General features: G+C 47.0%; 1 pseudogene; it reads right to left on the reverse strand.

Annotated features, from left to right (window-relative positions):
* Positions 1–1,868: 1,868 nt before the first annotated feature.
* On the reverse strand, positions 1,869–3,408 carry LOC143997877 (cysteine-rich protein 3 pseudogene; annotated as a pseudogene).
* Positions 3,409–8,827: the final 5,419 nt, after the last annotated feature.

The following is an 8,827-nucleotide window of genomic DNA, read 5'->3' on the forward strand; positions in this document are numbered from 1 at the left end:
ACCTATTGACATCATCCCCACAAAACTACTGAAAGAATGCTCCGACATCGTGGCTCCAACCATAACCCACCTCATAAACCGATCATTCCACGAAGGGATTGTTCCCAGCATCCTCAAACAAGGCATCGTCAAACCTCTACTCAAGAAACCAAACCTGGACCCTCAGGATCCAAACAACCGTAGGCCGATTACAAGCCTCAACACCATTTCTAAGATCATGGAGAAAGCTGTAGTACATCAGCTACAACGTCACCTGGATACTCACAAACTCCTGGACCCGCTGCAATCAGGCTTCCGCCCGGGTCATGGAACAGAAACAGCTCTCCTCAAGATTTGGGATGACGCCCTCGAAGCAGCAGATGACGGAGAGCCGTGTCTCCTCGTACTGCTAGACCTAAGTGCAGCGTTTGATACAGTAGATCACAATACTCTACTCGTCCGCCTCACAGAAGTAGCCGGAGTCCAAGACATAGATCTCCAATGGTTCGCGTCCTTCCTAGGAAATCGGTCACAGACAGTGAAACTAGGAAAATTCCTCTCCGAAACTCGGGCAGTCACCTGCGGAGTCCCTCAAGGCTCTCCGTTGTCACCCGTTCTCTTCAACATTTACATTCGCCCACTCCTTCAAATCATCAGATGCTCAGATCTCTGCTTCCACTCTTACGCTGATGACACGCAACTTTATTTCCGGATCAATGGAAAAAAAGATCACCAACAACAACTTGAAAACTGCCTCAAATCAATAGAGGACTGGATGACCACCAACTCCCTCCAGCTGAACCAATCAAAGACAGAGCTTCTTATCTTACACCCAAATCATAAGCCCACAACCAAAACCTCCTGGTCTCCACCAACCGTCTTTGGGCAGACTATCTCCCCAAAGACCAAAGCGAAGAGTCTCGGGGTTATTTTAGACGCACAAATGTCAATGGATGCGCAAATAGGATCTGTAGTCAGTCGATCTCACCATCTGCTGCGCATGCTTCGCAGACTCATCCCTTTTATCCCAAAGAATGACAAAGCAGTGGTAGTTGGAACAATCATTAATTCACGACTGGACTACACAAACTCGCTTTACATAGGATTACCACAATATCAACTTGCGCGATTACAACTGATCCAAAACACGGCGGCAAGGCTGATAACAGGAAAAAAAACCTCCTTCACTGAGGAGCTTACATTGGCTAACCGTAAAAAATCGGATCAGGTTCAAGACCCTTTGCCTCACCCACAAATGCGTGCATAGAGAAGCTCCGCAATACCTAATGGAGAAAATAAATCATTACACACCAAACCGCAGTCTTCGATCAGCCAACAAAAACCTCCTCCTCGTGCCCAAAGCCCGGTATAAATCCAAGGGTGATCGGAGATTCGCTGTCCAAGGGCCTCGGCTATGGAATGCTCTACCAATCAACATCCGCCTGGAAGAAAATCACCTGGCTTTTAGGAAAAAACTCAAGACCTTCCTCTTTTAGCAGATGATCAAAGCTCGCCACAGCGCCTAGAGGCGATTCAGTTCGCATTGTGCGCTATATAAGTATTTCATTCATTCATTCATTCAGACAGTTCTTCTAAAACACGGTAATAAAATATAGCCAACTGGAATGAGAGTGCATCAACCGCAGGCACCCAGACAGCACTGCCTAACTAACTGAGCTACAGCAGGTGGGTGCGACGTCTAAATACAGGAGTCATCAATACAGGAATGATCCAGAGTTATATAAACCTATAATTACATAAATAAATACATATTGGGGGGGGGGGGGGGGGGTCAGAACACTTGTTCATCATCATTGTTTGCAGTTCAGCAGTGAATGGTTACACAAGGCAGAAGAAGCATTTACTCGCCCTGGGTCATCAGACACTGCTCACATCTGATCCTGGCTTTCTGGGTTGTCGCATGAAGATGCATAGACATAACATCAAACATCACCGATATTCATTCCTTTTGGTCCAAAGATATGCTCATAGCAGGGCACGTGACAATACGGCAGGCCATCATGCTCTGCCTGTCCCCCTGAAGTCAATGTCTTGTTGTAGCACTGGTATTGGAGGCAGGGGTGGTGCCAGCTTCTGCCTAGTGATATCACCTTCGTAGACAGCCTTTCCACAGCCTGTGCATAAGGGTGTCTCCCCAGCAAATGTCCATGCCGGGGCCACATTTGTGTAGCTGGCTTTGCAGCATTGTTTGCAGAACTGACCACAAGGGTCACGGGACCCTGGTGCTCCGAGGCTCAAGGCGTTGTATTGTAGATGTAGGACCCAACTCCACCAATGTTCACACCTTTCAGGCCGAACAGGACAGCATAGCATGGCTTGTGTTAGTATGGGCATCCATCGTGCTCGGTGTGTCCCCCGGGAGAGAGGATCTTGCTGCACGTCTCACATTTCAGACAGAATCGGTGGCAGTTATTCCTCAGAGAGCTGACCTTTATCCTTTCAGATAATAGTTTGCCTATTAGCCTTAAAAATGGACAGAATTTAATATCAAAATTTACTGACCCCTACCCCACCACCACCTCCACCACCTATAGACTTTATTAAGGTTTGCACAGGGGCATATCTTGAAATCAGTGGGCCCCTGTGCAAAATCAAAAGTGGGCCTTAGTCACTGATAAAAATAACAATGTGGCACACTTTTGGAAAAAGTGGGCATGGTTTAAAGTACACTGAATTTGGGACGTAACTTGTGTGGTTAAGTAAAGTCTGAGATGACCTACATAGTGCAAAATTTGGTAATGTAAAGCAGGGAATGTAGTGAACAGTATGTGTGTATGTGCAGGAGAGGAGTGCGGAGGGTATGGTGGTGGGTAGTAGGTGCAGGATGGTGTCAGTAGGAGAGTGGACTGTTTCAGTAGTTCTTTATTTATATATATATATATATATATATATATATATATATACATATATATTTTACAATTACATATTTTATTCTTTTCTCCAGTTTTCAAAATGCTTATTGGGGGCCAGTGGATGGTGTCAGTAGGGCAGTGGATGGTGTCAGTAGAGCCATAGACAGTGTCCAAAGTTTTTTATTTTGAACTTTTTATTATTTTTTTAAATTATATTTTTAAATAATTTTTTACAATTTCTTTTTTTTTCACAATGCTTTGGGGGGTCAGTGGATCGTTTCAGTGGGGCAGCAGATGGTGTCAGTAGTTTTTTTTGTTTTTGTTATTTTATTTTTATTTTTTGCGATTTTAGTTTTTATTATTTTTCTAATTAATTGTTTTCAATATTTTTTTTCATAGTGCTTCAGGAAGGGGGAGTGGACAGTGTTAGTAGGCAGTTGACTATGTCAGTAGTTCTTTATTCTTATTTATTTATTCATAGAGTTGGGCCGAACCCACCTACCCACCGGTTCGTGGCAGAACTCTCAAACATCACAAAAGTTATGACCCGACTCATGAACCCTATTAGAGTCTATGGGATTCAAGCTTGAAAAATCAAAAGAGCCCATTTAAAGGCTTATATTCAAATTATTGGCCATAAAAAGGGTATGGGGTCTGGGTACTGCCCTGGGGGGACATGTATCAATGCAAAAAAATTTTTTTCTAAATACTCATTTTTACAGGAGTCGTGATTTTAATGATGCTTAAAGTGAAACAATAAAAATGAAAAATTCCTTTAAATATAGTGCTGGGGGGGGGGGGTCCCTTAGTCTGCCTGCAAAGTGGGGCATCTGTACTGTGTATAGATATAATCACAAATATGATGATGGGGACAAGGGCCTCTTCCTGACAACCCTGGGCAGTGATTGTGGGGGGTCTGTGGGCAGGGGGCTTATTTGAATCTGGAATCCCCCTTTAAAAAGGGGGCCCTCCGATCCCGCTACCCTCCTGATGTGAATGAGTGTGGGGTACATTGTACTACTGTCAAATTTCACCATCCACATTTCACCATCCATGGGTGCGTGTAGGTCAGATACCCCCCTCCCCCCCCCCCTCAGGGCCCATGTGCGGTGAATACCCTGCACCCATGGATGATATGCCTCTGGGTTGGCAGCTAACTTTGGGTTTTGCAGATTTCAAGCTGAATTCAACTCATTTCTCTAAGCCCTTGTACACACGGTCGGACATTCCAAACACAAAATCCATCGGATTTTTTCTGATGGATTTTGTCCGAAACTAGTGTTGCATACACGCGGTCGGACAAAGTTGTCGGACAATCCGAGCGTTCAGAACGTGATTACGTTCGTTCGTTACGATGGGACTACGTTCAGGCTAGTAGCCAATAGCTTTGGTCTCGTAATTTGATCTGAGCATGCGTGGCACTTTGTCCGATCGGAATTCTCTACAAACGATCAGACAAAGTCCGATCGGATCATGTTGTCGGAAAAAGTTTTATAACCAGCTCTCAGCCCTTGTACACACGGTCGGACATTCCGACAACCAAATCTGTCGCATTTTGTCTGATGGATTTTGTCCGACCGATTTTGTCCGAAATTGTTGCATAAACACAGTCGGACAAAGTTGTCAGAAAATCCAATCGTACTTAACGTGATGACGTTATTTCGTTAGGACGTTACTACGTTCAGGCTAGTAGCCAATAGCTTTGGTCTAGGAATTTGATCTGAGCATGCACAAACTTTGTCGGCCGGATATTCAGACGGAAAAAGTCCGATGGAGCGCACACACGGTCGGATTATACGACAACACGATCCAATCGGACATTTTCGAATGTCCAGCCGTGTGTACAAGGGCTTAGAATGAAACACAGGCAGATTCCCTCATCCATGCCAGTTAGCTATTCCACAGTTAGTCCCTGCTGCCCTTTGTAAGTAGGAAAAACTCCAAAAAAACTATTTAGTATTTTAAAAGCATTATAGTAAATAAATAAATACAAGCTGCTGCACGGTGTGTGTATTTTACTGATTATATACTAATGTGTCACATTTATTTTAAGGCTTTATTCGTTTTGCTGTATGCTTCCATTAAATACAGTTCAGCGTTTTGGTACTTGTTAAAATTAGTTACATAATCAGTGAACAAGTACTTTTCTGTATTAACTTCAAGATTAAGTTCCTCTGTTTTTTTTGCTTTTGTTTTTAATTCAATGTGCAGTAATTTTATTTTATACCAACATATATAACTCAATAACTTTGCAAATAATTTGCTAACCTTGCACTTTGGTAATTTTTAAAGTAAGCTATGATTAAATAACAGCTGTGTGTCAAATGTACCTATGTGGCATAACTGTTTGGATTAGATATTTATTTCCCTTTAATAATTCATCAAGAGAATTTTGTTTTATGCCATTTTTTTGCCCTGCATTTCATTTGGTGTCAGCATGACTCACAAACTCAGACATCTGGGTATGTGTTATGTTAAAGTAATAGACACAATTACTCATTTAATGTATTTATTGGAAAAACTATAGAAAATTATGAAAACTGATTTTATAGTTCTGTCAGGTCTTTGGGACTCAACACTCTAGCACAGGGGTTGGCAACAGGGGTACAGTGGTGGAAGAGATGAGAAGGGAGTTCAGCAGTGAGACAGAAGAGCAGGGGGTAAAGTGATGGGGAAAATGAGAAGGGGGTTACAGTTTGTGGGGGCCAGATGAGAAGGGGGTTTCAGTGGTGGGCCAGATTAGAAGGGGGCTACAGTGGTGGCCCAGATGAGAAGGGGGTTTCAGTGGTGGGCCAGATGAGAAGGGGGTTACAATGGTGGGCCAGATGAGAAGGGGGTTATAGTGGTGGGCCAGATGAGAAGGGGGATTAGTGGTGGGCATGGGCGTCCGCAGAACTTTTTTTGGGGGGGGGGGCATCATTTTAAAGTCACCCATGCTCCACCTCTTTTTGACAATGTCATTATCATGGTCAGAGATTGCGGACATAGTACAGATACACCCAGATACATTACACCCCCATACGCACAGATACAATACACACAGATACATTACACCCCCATACACACAGATTACACCCAGATACATTACACCTCCATACACATAGATTACACCCAGATACATTACATCCCCTTTACAATACACACACAATCATTAGTATGGAGAACTTCCCTCCAATCAACTTCTATATTACAAGATTCAGATGACATTAGAGAGAATTAAATGGATTACTAACCCCAGAAAAGGCAGATGGAAGGCTCCAACAACAGCTGTACGTGCCAAGCAGCTCAGATGAGACTGAGGCCCCATGCGGTGGGTGTTCTTGGGGCCCCTATCTAGAAGGGAGCGCTGGGCCTCTAACACATGTCCAGGCAGAGCACACACCCCTGGCAGTCTGAGCCAAGGAGGAGGAGGAGAGGAGGGGAGAGAAATCATAAGTGATCTGGTCAGGCTGAGCATTAGCAGAAGCTATCCAGGCAGCAGATGAAAGGTCACAGGCAAGCTGGGGGAGAGCTTTGTATTTCCTGCCTCTGGCCGTGCTGCCTCAGCATAGGGTCTACAAACACCATCACTTCCTGACACTCCATGTTGTGTATGTGACTCCCGGCCCTGGGACATGCAGCGCGGCGCCTCCGACTGATTGTGCGCACTTGCCTATAGGTAGCTCCAGTCCTGCCGGGGGGGGTACTTGATCCCCGTTGCCCCTACCTGTGGACGCCCATGGTGGTGGGACATAAAAGCAGGGGGTAGAGCAGTGGAGCAGATGTGAAAGGAGGTGTATTGGTGGGACAGATGAGCAGGGAATTACAGTGGTTGGGCAGGAGAGCAGGGGGAACAGAGGTGAGACAGATGTGTAGAAGGTACATTTGTGAGGCAGATGAGAAAGCGGGTTACAGTGGTGGGGAAGATGATAAAGTGGGCTACATTGGTGGGGCAAATAAGCAGATGGGTTCACAGTGTTAGGACAGATGAGAAGGTGATTCAGTAGTGAGACAGAAGAGCATGGAGATACAGTGGCTGAGCAGATGTGCTGGGAGGTACAGTGGTGGGGCAGATGAGAAAAGGGGTATGTTGATGGGGAAGATGAACAGGAAGGTTACTGTGGTGGGGCAGATGTGCAGGAGGTACAGCGATGGGAGGGATGAGAAGGGGGTTCAGCGGTGGTGCAGAAAAGCAGGGAGGAATAATGATGGAGCACATGAGCAGGGGGTTACAGTGGTGGGAAAGATGAGCAGGGGGGGTTCACTGTTGGGACAGAAGAGCTGGGGGTACAGCAGTGGGGCAGATGTGAAAGGAAGTGCATTGGTGGGACAGATGAGCAGGGGGTTACAAAGGTTGCGCAGAAGAGCAGGGGGCACAGAGCTGGGGCAGATGTACAGGGGGGTACAGTGGCAGGGAAGAGGAGAAAATAGGTACATTGGTGGGACAGATAAGCAGGGGGTACAGAAGTGGGGCAGATGTGCAGAGGGGTGCGGAGGAGAAAGGAGGTATATCGATGGAACACATGAGCAAGGGGTTACAATGGTGGGGCAGAAGAGCAGGTGGAACAGAGGTGGCACAAATGTGCAGGAGGTACAGTGGTGGGGCAGATGAGAAAGGGGTTACAGTGGTGTGGCAGATGACCTTGATTGACAGCTGCAGAAGCCAATGGCGCTGCTACTTTGTCTCAGCCAATCAGCAGGAGTGTAAAAAAGAAAATTGCGTACTTAAAATGGAGTATAGCCAATGATGCCAAGAGCATCACCCAACATGTTTTGTCCTATTGGACATCATCTGGGGTAACATCATCTTGTTTTTTTAACTAGATGCCGACCGCCGGTCGTCAAATGGCGGCCGGGCGGCGCACCTATTGTGGCGGGAGGCCGTCATATGACGGCCTCCCGTTTAAACAAGGAATGCGCACGATCATTCGCGCGCATCCCTGTCTCTTCGGTGGCGGCGTGTCACGGAGACACCGCTCGCCACCGAAGGGGGTGAACAGCCATTGGTTATGGCTGTTTACCACGTGATCGGCTGTGATGAAGTCACGGCCGATCACAGATGGTCACACCCCGGCTGTGCACAGCGCATGCGCGCAATCGTGAGCGCGCTGCGCGTGCACGTCGGTGGCGGCGTGTTCCCCGGGAACACTGCTCGTCACCGACGCTGGTAAACAGCCATTGGCCGGCTGTTTACCCACGTGATTGGCTGTGATCCTTCCACAGCCGATCACTAAAATGTAAACAAACCGCGGTAACGAGATGTTACCGGGTTGTTCTCCTCCTCACACACCGATCGTGTGTGAGGAGGAGATTACGGTCACATCTCGTTACCGCCTAGTGTACACCAATCACACTGATTGCCTGCCTGCCCCCCCCCCCCCAATAAAGAGGACCTGTCAACACCCCTCATAGTACCTGTGAATCACAGTCCATCAGAGTACCTGTCACAGTCCATCAGAGTATTTGAGTACCTGTCCCAGCCCATCAGAGTACCCGAGTACCTGCCCCAGCCCATCTGAGTACCCGAGTACCTGTCACAGTTCATCTGAGTACCCAAGTGCCTGTCCCAGCCCATCAGAGTACCTGAGTACCTGCCACGGCACATCAGAGTACCCGAGTACCTGTCACGGCACATCAGAGTACCCGAGTACCTGTCACGGCACATCAGAGTACCCGAGTACCTGTCATGGCACACCCGAGTACCTGTCACGGCCCATCAGGGTACCCGAGTACCTATCACGGCCCATGATGGTACCCGAGTACCTGTCACGGTCCATCAGGGTACCCGAGTACCTGTCATGGTCCATCAGGGTACCCGAGTACCTGTCACAGTCCATCAGGGTACCCGAGTACCTGTCACAGTCCATTAGAGTACTGAGTACCTGTCACAGTCCATTAGAGTACCGAGTACCTGTCACAGTCCATCAGGGTACCCGAGTATCTGTCACAGCCCATCTGAGTACCCGAGTACCTGTCACAGTTCATCAGGGTACCGG

Source organism: Lithobates pipiens, unplaced genomic scaffold (assembly GCF_037356315.1).
Source record: "Lithobates pipiens isolate NorthernLeopardFrog02 unplaced genomic scaffold, aLitPip1_a1.2 Scaffold_19, whole genome shotgun sequence".
Classification (NCBI taxonomy): domain Eukaryota; kingdom Metazoa; phylum Chordata; class Amphibia; order Anura; family Ranidae; genus Lithobates; species Lithobates pipiens.